A 13,852-nucleotide genomic window follows, 5' to 3' on the forward strand; every position below is an offset into this window, starting at 1 on the left:
ACCACTAACATCTCTCTGCAGCCCTTATTCAAATCTCTACCTTCCATTGCAATGACTGCCCAAAGCCAATCATTTATATGTACCATACTTCAGGACTTGACTGTTCCAGTTACTATTGGCCTCACTATTTACTTAATTTTTTTCTTTTTAATGCTTGTTTCTGCTATTTTAAATGTAAGTCGAACAGCCTTAATCTGAAATCTAAAATTCTGAGACATTTTTAGAGCCCAACCTGATGCCACAGGTGCAAAATTTCATACCGTGAAACTTTTGTATACAAAATTATTTAAAATACCATATAAAATAATTTGGGGCTATGTGTATAATGTGCACATGCAACATAAGTGAAATTCATGTTTAGACCTGGGACACATCCTATGATATCTCATTACGTATATGAAAATATTTCAAAATCCAAAACTATCTGAAATCTAAAACCCTTAAGTTACCAAGCATTACTCAAATTGTACATGTATTTTTAATGGAAGCAACAAACATCATTTGTTGAAAATCATTGTTGTAAATAGAAACATTTAAAGTAAATGCTAAGTTAGGATAATTTTAAAAGCATTCATTCAGCAACCTATAACAACCATCTTCTTAACATCTATGATGTCTGAACTTCTGCTGTTTTCTGGGACTACTTGAGGTAAACAACTAATATAATCAATTTATTTGTGATAAGGTATATCCATCAGTTCTGTCTTTATCTAGCATCCCTCCCAGATAAAATATGCATATTCCTAACTATCTTCTCGGTTGATCTAGAGGAGAGAGTCAAAATTCTCACAATTAAGTCATTGATTGGATTTCTTGCATTAAAAACTCTTCCTTCCCTTTTCCAAGTTTGAATCTGAGACTAGGAAATGAATGAATGAGGACATTTCAGATGCTGAGCAGGGCCAGTAGAAAATACATTTTGGATCTTATCAGTTTCTCCCTAATCCACTCATAAGGACTCTTACCATGCAACCTGCCTATATATTTGGACTTTTCCTTTATTCTGCAAATACTTATTGAGTTCAAAGGAGAATTCATATCTGGTACCCAGATCTCAGTAGAGATTCAAACTTAAGAACTCAAAGCTTAGCAGAAGAAGAATTAGTCTTAGGGAATTCCAAGTCTCTTTAATTGGATCAACTTGGATGACTTTAATAAGTAGAACAATAAAAAAAAAAAAAAGGAAAAACCATTTCAAAGTTCAATTTATGTTCAATCTTGAGATTTGAAAATCAAATCTCTACCTAGCTCCAAGCTTCCTGGTTCAATGATACTCAGCACACTGATACCAAGAACAGCCTGTCTGTCTCCACTGGGAGAATCCAGGCCCTGCCTGTCAGGGGCAGGGAGCGCTGGCTGATGGATTGCCCATGACTGGAAAAGGTGGCTGCACACATGGATAGGATACACAAGGTGGCTCGTAAAACTTATGAGCCATGCTCTGTGGTGTGACCTGAGTGAAGGATGGTTCAGCTTCAGTGGAGGGGTAATTAAAAGCAATTAAGTGTTGCTGGAGACATGGCAGAATTCTTCTCAGACACCAGGGGTGTGTAGACTTGGTCTGGGAGAGGGCCAGGATCCCAAGGCCCTCATCTATTTATTTAATGGGTGGTGGGGAGCACAATGGATTATTAAGCCATAAGAATCCCTGTATACTCACCAGTTGGTATCACCAAAAAGACATCACCTAATGAAGTCTGAAAAAGGGTTTTGCCTTTTGCCTCCCTGTACTTCTCCAGGTTCTGGATTATCTGTCTCGCACATCCAGAGGTTTCTCCACTGTGTTCCCAGAGGATCCCTATGTAGAAGAAAAAAGCCATTCACACTTATGAGTGTATTCCTTTCTCTTATTTCATGGCCATCACCTCAAGGAGAAAGGCCAAAGGGATTGGGGCGTGGGATAGAAGAAAATGATGAGAGAAGAAAAACTAGGAAACAGGATTTAAGAACAATTCTAGGTAGAAATACAAGAGACATGGGATTTTAGGGTACAGGAGAAAACTGAGCCAGGAGAATCCTGCAAAGACAAGAGGTGGGTGCTTCTGTAGCATCAGGGAAAAGGGAAACCAGGGAAACTGGGAATAATGGTACTGAGAAGACAACACAGGCTCCTAGTAGGTGGCAGCCTTTCTAACAGCCGTCTGTGATTACCATTCCATTACTTCTTATACTGGGTAAGTTTATGTTCCCTTTTATAACTGTAACCATAATATTTTTCTTTTGGAAAACATTACAATTTTTCTAGAATGAAATAAGGAGGAGAAAGACCTGGATTAGGATTAAATATGCCCAAATCTCTACAGAAACTAAAAAATAAGGGATTCTGGATACCTGGGCTCTTTCTTCACAGTTTGTATCCCCAAGGGAAAAAAGACAGCAAAGATTCACACACAGAGTGTTAGTTATTCTCCATTATCACCTGCTTAGTGTTGAAGGGACAGAAAAAAAAAAATGGGAAGTTTGTACATTATGCCTTTAGAATATATTGCTTGCTGTATTCCTTCTCACTAAGGAATGCAAAGGTAAGAATTTCTTCAGCCCAACCCCAGATACCACAAAAAACCTCCAAAGTTCTTTTAAACCTGTCAACAGGGAAGAATGGAGCCTTTGTCTTATACACTATAAATGAATTTCTTTCTAAAATAATAGGAACAGTCTTAAAAGGAAAAGATATATACAATGGGAGTTATATTTGGATCTATAGGAGTACCTGAAAGGTCACATACGAAGCAAAGAGAAGCCTGTGAGTCAGCGGGTCTGTGTCTAGAGCTTAAAGGAAAAATCTAGAAAGTAAAGTCACTTTTGAATTTTTTATCAAAAAAATTTTTTTATCTGGAGGGAAAGGCACATACAATTCAATCAGCATTCCCTCACACACCAAGCCCTCCTGACTTCACTTACTAAATATTCCTCTAATTCATCCGCTTCTCTTTATCTGTAAACTGCAAACATCCGGCATAAAGCTTCCTAACTGGTGTCTCCACATTTGCTCTTATTTCACTTCCAATTCCTCCACATGCACACTACAGTGATACATCAAAAAATATACCTGCTCATGCCATTCCATTGATTAAACCCTTTTCATACACCTCGAAGGTCTTAAAATAAAGGCCGAAACCCTTTACCAGGCACTGCGCAACCAGGGACCCTGTCTACTTCATCAGTTGCATCTCACCCCTCTGGTTTCACTTGCTGGAGTCCAACCCTGCAACCTGGGTCTCTTTGCAATTCTCCCTTTTCCTTCACCTAAGCTCACTTCCTCAGGGGCAACTTTTTGACCTCCCAACCCTGTCAAAGTCTCCCTAAAGGCACCTTATACTTCTCTATCCATAGGATGTATCCCAATTTATGATAAATGTGCAACTAATTATTGAATATTTGTTTTCCCCTATAAGATTTTTTTAAAATCCTACTAAGTTAGGACCCTAGAAAAGCGTCAGACACCTAGTAATAGTTAGTATTAGTGAGTTCTCACTAACTTACATGCATTAACTAATTTAACCCTCATTACAGCCTTTTGAGTTCTGTGTTTTGATTACCCTTATTTTGTATTTGTAAAACACCTAGACAGAGGGAGGATACGAAATTTGCCAAAGAACAAGTAGCCTTGGATGGTAGAGCTTGAATTCCAACTCAGACAGACTAATGATTTTTAACTGTTTTCTTCATTCCAATTCCACATTTTCACATAGTTTGCATTTAGTAAGCATTTGTTAATCAATTTGTCTGCTGAGAAAAAGATATTTTACCAAGCAACTATGGCCAGGCCTGTATTTGATAAGGGAGAGAGAGCATCAAGAAGGATGTAGACAACCCAACTTTCACTAGGTGTGTAGTTTAACTCTCAGTTTTCCGGGTTAAACCCTCTTCTTCTGATTTTCCATCCTTGATGATCCTTCTATCCAGCACAATTTAATTGTTATTCTCTGCAATATTAACTATCTTGCATAGCTCTCCCAGAAATTTTACCTTTAGAGAATGTTCTAATGGAGTGCCATACTTGGTGCTGAGTTTACCCAAAACCCACAATATAGGGAAAGAAGAAAGTGAAGGTAGGTAAGGGGAAAGGGAGAAGGAAGAGAAGGACAAGAAGGAAGAAGAAGTAGTTCTAGTAGTAGTGGGAGGAAGGGAGACAATAAATTATACAGCACTAATGGTCTGACAAAAAGATGTATTAGTCTATCTGGAACTTTCTTAAGTTCCCTAAAACTCTAACAAGTGATGTTAGACACCACTGTGGACAAACTTGAACAGCTATTTTCAAAAGATGCAAAAAAAAAAAAAAAGTTAGTCTCACCTACATTCAACAGAAGTTGAGAAAATGCAGCTCAACTATAATTTTATTATGGCATTATCATGTCTGGAGTTCTCACCAATCATATTACCCAGAGTCAGGCCTGGTCAATTTAAAGTAGTCCTGTTTTATAATTTGCAACAATTTGAAAAGCTGAAAAATTTAAGGACCCTCTTCACCACCACCACCACCAACAATAACAGTAACAAAATGGATCTATGGGTGCAAACACAAACACATAGACCAACACCCTTATCAGCACACATAATCAATGTTGCATTCAATTGCAATGAGTTGACACATATGAAGCAGATATGTGGACCCAAAGGATCCCAATTAAGGACTGCATTAATTGCAATGCTTCTCAAAATTTAATAGGCAATGAACTAATGGATTTATTCAGCAACAAAGAAACTTTTTTTTTTAATGTAGATTTTGATTCATTAGTTCTGCTGGACCTGAGCATAAGCATTTCTAAAAAGCTCCTAGGTTATGTCACTGCTGCTCATTGATACACTACACATTGACTAATGAGGTCTGAGACAATCCCTCAAGCACCACCTCAACTGGTTTTTGCTAAGGGCTAAGACTGGGGAACTATTGATCCCAACTTGAGGTCTTTGCTAAGTACCTATCATACAAATAGTTAGTAGCATTAACTGAAAGGTGATTTATTTGCTTTAGATACTAGGCTTGCTAGAAACACCGAAAACATGATTTGATTTCCACTTTGCCGGAAGGCCTCAAACCTTTGCACAGAAGTGGCCTATAGGAGAATCTGCACACATGGCCAACATTGTCCACAGAACCTTGTCTTTGGATTTACTCAAATACTTGAGTAACTTGGTAGAGACGCAACGATTTTCTGTCGTAAGATAGGATTTTCAAAGTCTTCTTTGGCAGCTACAACCATTCTCCATGTTGAATATTAAGTAGCCACCAAATCAATCTAATAAATTGAAAATTAAAACTGTTTTACTAGTGGAAGGGGGAATGTGGAGAGGGAAAGCCACAGTCCTACCTCTGTAGAGATATCTGCAGCCATATTGGTACTTTTGAGATGCCTCTTAACTCTCTCAAGCTCATTGCAAACAAACCTTGGAATACACTGCAAAATGACTCAGAATGAATGATCTGGATCTATTTTACTAGCAAGTCACCTCAAGAGCAAAGGACTCAGTTTCAGAGAGTATAGTTTGGGCTGCCAATGCTTTTACTTCCAGAAATGGAGTTAAAGAACTCAATTTGAAAGTTCCTTCTATTCCCAGATTCACATCTGATACTCTAAAAGCCTGTGATTCCATTATTTTCTAACTTAATTAGGACCTGGAGTTTAAATACATTACCAAACATTTTTATATTTGTCCATCCTTCTATCTCCCAGGGTAAGAAGACTGTTTTGTTAGGGCCAGAAGTCTCATGGTAATGAGTCTGACAATTATCCTCCTGCTGTTGAGAACCTAGACCTGCTAATTTTCCCCCCACTTTCAATTCGAGTGTGTGATTTTTTTAAAGACAATATTAACTTTTCACTTAGCTGCTAGAAATTGCAGAGGGCAGACAATTGCAGCTCAAAGTGGTGAAACAAAGGAAAGGAGGTAAAAAGGAGAGAAAAGCTTTGCCGCTGAGATTTTTATTTTAAGGGAGGGAAAAGAGATTTTGTATTTCATAACAGAGAGCCTTAAAACGATAGAGGCCCACACAATGAAAACCTTGTGTTTTATTAAAATGAAAAAAAGATTGCTCAAGGCCTCCATTACTCATTTCCGGATGGAATGGCAAAACTTCAAGTTTGAAAAGACTCAAGTAGCTACAATCAAACTTTCCCTGGTAGCAGCTGATAACACAGCACTTTCCAGAAATCCATTTTGTAGATTGTGCAGATCAGCTATTTTCAGAGCTCTCACAGACCAAACTCTGCACAAAAGGGGTGGCACACAGAAAGCCAGGGGATACTTAGTCCTGGAAGAGTTTCTTCCAGTATTTTAGGGTGAGAACTGACAGTGAATCAAATGACTGGGTAAAGAGATCACTACCATAATGCGAAGGTCAATGCTTCAATATCTCCATCCCCGCACTCTAAAGGACCAAGGCAACCACTCAGAAACCTACTTGTCCCACTCAGCTTCCCTTTGAACTAGAAGGACCACATTTGGAGACACCAGGGTAGACATCAGGTAGCAAACAGCAAACCTCATACCAGTTCCTCGTTTAGGTTGGAGAACAGGCACCTGGTCTTCATTAACATTGCTGCTGTAGTTAATGTTTTGCAGGTGTGAAAGTGTGTGGCTGAAATCTGACAAAACACCTGTCTTTTGTGGCACCATTAGATCTGCCTAGTGTGGGACACGACCCCCTCGGGTGTGCTTTCTCCTGCCTTGAAAGCCACAGTAAGCATTGTCCTGTAATTACAAAATCAGAGTCATCATTGCTGGGAAGAATTCCTTAACAAATTATACCTAATTAGTCTGAAATTACCTTTAATTCATGGTGAAACCATAGGCTTAACTGTGTTCTATAACACCTTCCTTTTTATCTTTATGCAAATATGATTATACACTATCAAACTGGCACCACCAGGCATAAAAAACAGCTGCAGCTAGTTCTTTGGTTACTAAATAGGAACTGGACGGTTGCCATTGATTATGTTTTCTGGAATGCTGCATCAAAAAAATAATAATAATATCAGCCAGTTCCTTCCCTGTGAATTCTAGTTTTCTTTCCCGCCCACAGACCCCTAATTGAAAGCTGTGAGAATGATCTCCCTTCCCAACCCCCCACCTCCTCACCACATTTTCTGCAGACACATGTGTACATCTTGCTGGCACCCAATTTTTCAGAATGTCATTGAGTGTCAAAACATGTCTCCTTTTATTTCTGATCACAGCATCTTATGTGGCTTCTTCAGCTCTTACTCTTACATCTCCATGCACCTTTGGATTTCAGTGTACTTTGGCTCATGGACTTTGGAATTTAATGTGACTTCTGTAATAGAAACTGACTTAAGAACTTAACAGATCTTCTGATTCAATCATGGCTACAAAACTGCACTGTATGTACTATTATCATTCCCATTTTGCAGATGAAGAAACTGAGACATGGAGAAGCTATGTATCTTGCAGGAGGTCAGACAGCTAGAAGAGAGAGCCAGGATACACACCCAAGCCACTGTCTCTAGCATGCGCTTATCCACTAGAACATGCATTCCCAATGATACCCAGAGTCTCTCTACTGACCTAAACATTTTCACTTCTTCTATCATTTCTGAACTTGCCACTGCAGGAAATTCCTTCCAGTTAGGTGGCATGTAAAGGTGAAAAGGATTGTTCTTACCACAGGAAGAAATCATGGTTCACTCCTCCCAGGTTCCACACAATTTGTAATTATATTTCCTTCTCCACCCCACATGAATACACTTTCAGACCTGAAGTCATGTTTTCTGTTTCTTTTAAAACCAAAACAATGCTGGGTTCATCGTTGGTACCTAAAAACATAAGATGAAATAAAATTATGGTTTTTAATTAGACCATACTTGGGTAACTCTTGCACTGATACGAAAACTTGTTAAGAACCTTTCTCAAATTAAACCAGAGTTTAATTCTTTGGAAAGCAATTAAAAATAGTAAATGTGCCTTTAGAGTGTCAGGTCTCCTTCTTTCTGTATTCTCCAAATAAGTTCCTTGGAAAATCAGCACTAATTTGCAATATTCTCATTCTACAAATAATCACAGGTTGCATTATTTCTAAATACAAGCCAATCCAGGTTCTCTGAAGATTGTAGACTTTAAAGAAGACTCCCAGGCCACATCTAGACTATTTTCCAACAAGCTATGCTTTTTCAAGTAAAGAGGAGATGAATTTCTTGAACAACCTCAGGCCCTGGCGTGTAAAACCAAACACATCAGATGTGGACATTGTACCAGGCACTTCTGTAGGGTGTCCTGACACCCCTGGAATGTAGTAGTGAATTGGTTAAAAAAAAAATATTATAACAGGTCCAGAAATACAGTTCTGGCTGAATCCTGCTTTTGTTAAGTATCATCAATTAAAATAAAAGCATTTTCTTGATGGTTGTTCATAACAGATAGCCAGGTCCATCTGTGGCTATTTTATTTATGGCATTGCCGTTTTTTGCCAACAACAAGTTGGCTAAAAATCAGATTTTAGAATGTTAATCAGAATCCAAACATTGTCTTCTCATTTAACGCCTCCATTCAGGTTCAGCTTACCAATGTGTAGGAAATGGAGTCTGCTTTTTGGAGGTCAATCCTGACTCCTGCACCATGGTAATCTAACAGCCGGCCTGCAGCTGAGGGATGAGCTGGATTTTTTTTGCAGTATTTTTATTAGGCTGATTCCCACAAGTTTAAGAACATTGTAATCAGAGACACTGCAAGGTCGCATTAGATGGAGCCTAATAAAATAAGAGGAGGAAATTGAACTCTCATTCAACCTCTTTCCATGAAGTTTAGAATTTTCAACTCCTTTCAAAGCAGAGGATGTCCCTTTCCACATCTTTCAAGTTTTGTAAACACTGCAAGTGCTACTGGCTTCCTTGTGATCATTAATGGCCACCAGCTCATGTTTATTATTCCTAATTATTAGACCCTCCACAAGAGATTACTGATGACAATTTATATTAGTGACGACTCTACTTAATTGGTCAGTAGTATAACCCCATCTTTCTTTTTCCCAGTATTAGTGTTTATATGTTTACGATCATCTCTAACCTTCATTCACACTTTGGTGTGCCATGAACCACCCCCACCCAATAATTTTCCATGACACTAGTTAAAAATTTGTAATTACTATATCCATGCCTGGGTCTACATGAGGCTGAAACATCCGGTTGGGTGAGGGAGATATTTGGTCAAACATCTGGATGTTTGAGCTGCATGAAGCCAAACATCTGGATGTTCCCAAATATTTTCTCAAATATTTGGAAACCTCTGCATTTTTCCTCATGTAGACAAAACATCCAGATGATTAACTGCTGTCTTCTCTTTTCATCTGGATTTTTGGCCACTGAATTTTCTCTGAGCCCTCAATGTAAGAACACCCATCCATCTGTTTTACATAGCCATTACTACATCAAAATAAGAAACATGGAAGAAAAAGGACATCCTCTTATTCCCACACAATTCTCTCTAGCTTTCCAGTAACTTGTCAAACACTACACTGAAACACAATTGACCTCCGGAAAGAAAATCTTCCATTAAAAAGAATGCAAAAGTTTTGCATCCCAAAATATCCTAAAAGCTCTGAGAAGACATTAAGGTTGGAGTGTTAATGAAGGAAGTTTACTATCCAGTGTTAACACCTTACATTAAGTACTTTACTGCTTGTCATAGTCTTTTCTGAAGCCCTAGAGTCTGAGCCTCTTCTCCAGTAATGCTCTTCTTGCTCTTTCCAACTGCCTTCCACCCAGAGATGGACCAAGTTGGACCAGGAGGTGGCATATTAAAACACTCCACACTCCAGTTTGAAGAAGCTAACTCAAAACTGAGAGATGATGGAAGTTAAGGGGAAATGTACCTTTTCGAGCAATAACCTGGAGTTACAGAAGTTGGTAGCTGTGTGAACTCTCTCAGAGATTATGAACATCTACATAAATATGCATTTTGTGAGGAGCAGAGAGAGTGCTTAGAGATTTTCTAAATCTCTCAAGGGCCGTTTTATAAAGAGTACCTTGTCCGAATGGGCATATTTTTAAGACTTTATAAAATTGTTTGTGAGTTAGGAGAATAGATGCCACTTATTGTACAGGATTGTTTATGATAAATTCCAGCAATATTTTATCCCCTCTCTTGGACTAAATTCAACAACAACATGAAAAGAATTCAAATATATCCAAGATGCTTTATGTGTAGTCACCCCCAGAACACACTCCCTCTTGGCCACGGGTTGTTAGACCGTAAGTAGCTGTTATCCACTCAAGCTCGTGAAGGACAAGGAGCGACACTTAAGGAGTCATAGTAATCTCTTGGAAATAGATGGCAGGAAATACAAAAGGGCCTCACATGCTACTACCACTAGAACCTGCAAAGCCCTGAGGGCTCAGGGAGCCTGCAGTGTCATCCCTGTTGCTCAGATCACGTGGACCCTCCTCCCTCTGCCCTCTGCTCTGCTCTCCAATTCTTCTAATCTCTGAGTCTGGGTTTTCTCACTTGTGAAATGAACCTAATGATAGTAGCTACCTTCAAGGTTGGAGTACCTGTCAATGAGTTAATTCTCACAGAATGCCTCTCACAGAATGGCACCCACTGAATGGCATCCACTATTATTATGACTGATAATCATCTCTGCAAAACAAGTCCCTGCTTGCTCAGCAGTGCAAATGACTTCTGAAGGGCCACACTCAAGCAATGGTCCCTAGCTCCTCAGGTTTGTATGACTCTCATTCTCATAGTCAACTGGTACTTCTGAACTGACATTTAAATTCTCAGAGAGCAACTCTAAGGAGCCCAGCTTGGAGCAGGTGTGCATCTCTGACTCCATCAGCTGTTAACCTGCCAGGGGACGCCATGAGCCTCAGACGCAGGTTCATGAGCTTCCTGGACAAACTCAGGGAAAGGAGAGTGGGTCAGGGAGCTTCAGAAGACAGTCCTGACAAAATTTTCAAAAATTAAAAAAATTTCTGTGTGTCTTTATAATTTAAAGACAGAACAGGGCTGGGGGTGTAGCTCAGTGGTAGAGCGCTTGCCGAACACATGTGAGGTACTGGGTTTAATCCTCAGCGCCACGTAAAAATAAATAAATAAAATAAAGGTATTACATTTATCTACAACCAAAAAATAAATAAATAAACAAATAAATAAAAACTGAGCATAAAGAAATGCTTAAATGGATCTAATCACTATACTCAGAAAAGGATATCTCCAATATTTTGGTATTTTTTCATACATTTTATACATATGTTTACATTTTTTACAAATGTAAAATGATATCCTGCATTTCATCTGTAGTCTTTTTCCACTTTAAAACAAACTGTGAAGATTTTCCATCTAGTACCACATATTACTCTACAATATATTTCTTAATGCCAGTATATCATTTGACTAAATAAATAGAAAAAACAATACTATACAATAGCATTTTGGAACATATTATTTCAACTTTACAACTTATAACTGGTAGTCTAACATAGCTTCTTTTGTGTAAATCTCTGGGTATAGATATAATTTTCCTTGTTTTTAATTTAAAAAGAAGTAAATTTATGCAAGTCACTTTATTTTCTACTTTTATTTCTATCATATTCCCTAGATTTGTCTATTTTCTTTTTCTTTTTTTTTCCCAGACTCACTTCTTGGATTTACAGGTCAATCTACCCATCATTAGATAGGCTTCAAAGGTGAACTGAGAGAGTGAAAGATAAAAGTTAAGACAAGGTAAAATTCCAAATGTGGTGAAGATGGCTGTTGAAATATCTGCTCTGGTCAGATCAACCTTTCTTTTTTTTTCCTCTGGACTGGGGATTGAACCCAGGGCCTTAGGCTTATGAGGCAAACACCCTACCAACTGAGCTGTATGCCTAGCCACTGGTCATGTCAACTTTCTGAGATTGCAAACCTACTTTGCAAGAGGGGACCTCTAGGGCTCTGCCATCTCCCTGCTCACAAAGTGTAAAGTTAAATATACACCAACACCGGTCAAATATATTACTCGGATATTTACTTATTTATTTATCCTGTTCCATGTGTCAGATCAGAGGAGATCCTTGTAAACGTTCTAAGGGTTATTGAACCTCACCATTTTCCCCGAATTTCTGCATTGTCTGTTTCATGATATATTCAGAACCTATTGTAAAAGTCTTTTGGATTGAAATTTCAAGTACTTACCTCGCCTTAGTCTTATTATTAATTACTTGACATAAATTCTGCTCTCATGTCTAAACTCACCCAAGATAATTTTGCACAAACTTTTTTTCGTTTTCCTTTTTTAATTTCTTAAATATGCCAAAAAGTAAGTACTATGCTGGATTTTTTGTTGTTTTGTGTTGTGGTGGTGTGAGGCAAGTACTCTACCACTGAGCCGCCCCCAACCTTATGCAGTTTTAATGCTGCCTGATATCTTTGTTTAGCCCATTTATACTAATGTGAACTGAACAAGTTTGCTAAAAGAAAAAGTTCCTAAAAGCTCCCATTTCCCTGTAGTCTTCCTTTGTCATTGTTTTCTGTGTAGTTAATCCTTCCTTGATATTTTATTTTATTCCTACCTGTTTATCCAAGTTATATCACTCCCTTTGTCCTCTCTAGTTATTTATAAGAAATTAACTCTCAATTATCATTACACTTTTCAAGATTGTCTTAAAACTTTATTTCCCTCTAATTAACTTTGGATAGAAACAGATCTCTTACGACTTAACTAAAATTACAACTTTTTCTTCTTTCTTCTCCCAGTTTTTGTGATGTAGTTCAGAATTTGAGGTCTAGTCTTTCCTTTCAAATAATCATCGTTTTCAAGAATTATTAACATTTCTGGTTTCCTTAATTTACAATTATTAAGATTTCTGTTTTTACAATGGTAGCCCTCATCTTTCCTTATTTAATTACTTCCCTGTTCTTGAGAGTGTGTGTATGATTCATCTGAAAGTTATCAGAAAATCTCCATGTGTATTTCTTAAAGAAAGTTTATATGTATTTTAGGCATTGCGATCCTTCTATTTCCAATAAAGTATTTCTATTGCATACAGTAGAAATTACATATTCTATTGGCAGTGAATAAAACTTAGGCATAGAATAGAAATCTTTGGTTATAATCTCTTAAACCTTTTAAGACTTTGGAGCAATCTCTCCAGAGCCTTTTGGTATTGCTTCTTACGGTGAGAAGTCTGAAGCTGAATGTTTTGTTGTTTTGTTTTGTTTTTTTGTGGATGACCAGTCTTTTCCACCTAGATGCATGTAAGATTGTTTTTTCTCCTTGAACCTTAACTATTAAATACAGGTATTCATCAGCATATGACTGACTATTCACTGAGCTATGACATTAATGTTTTCTTGGATATGTTGAGTTCATCCAGTTTGCAAAGCCAGAACTCTTTTCTCATAGCTTGGCCATGGGTCATTTAATTTTTCCAAACACTGCTTCTCTTCTCTTTTTTCCCCCCATACTCCCTCCTAACGCTCATCCTCTCTAAGCAGGATCTCAGGAATATCTCCTCCGCGTGACTTATCTCAGCAATGATTGTTCTTATTCCTTTGCCATTTACCTCTGTGTTCTAGGAGAGAATTTTTATCAGGCTATATTCTATATGATTGATTTGATTTATTATGGTATTATTTCTACTCCTATTGCATTTTATACTCTGTTCTTAAACATTTACTTTGAAAAGTTCTTTTTGAGCTAAACTCATTTCAAAATCTGCCTGCTTCTCCAACCAGTTTTCAATTTCAAATCTGTTTATTGTATCATCATCTCATGTTACAAGTTTTATTTTATAGAACCCATATTTTTCCAATATGCATAAGACCACAAAATAGTGTAGAAACTATATTTCTGTTTCCTTCAATAATATTTTTTAAATATGCTTTTGTCTATGAGCAGTGGGATCCTAGCTGT

This window comes from Sciurus vulgaris (genome assembly GCF_902686455.1).
Source record: "Sciurus vulgaris genome assembly, chromosome: 15".
NCBI classification, from domain to species: Eukaryota; Metazoa; Chordata; class Mammalia; order Rodentia; family Sciuridae; genus Sciurus; species Sciurus vulgaris.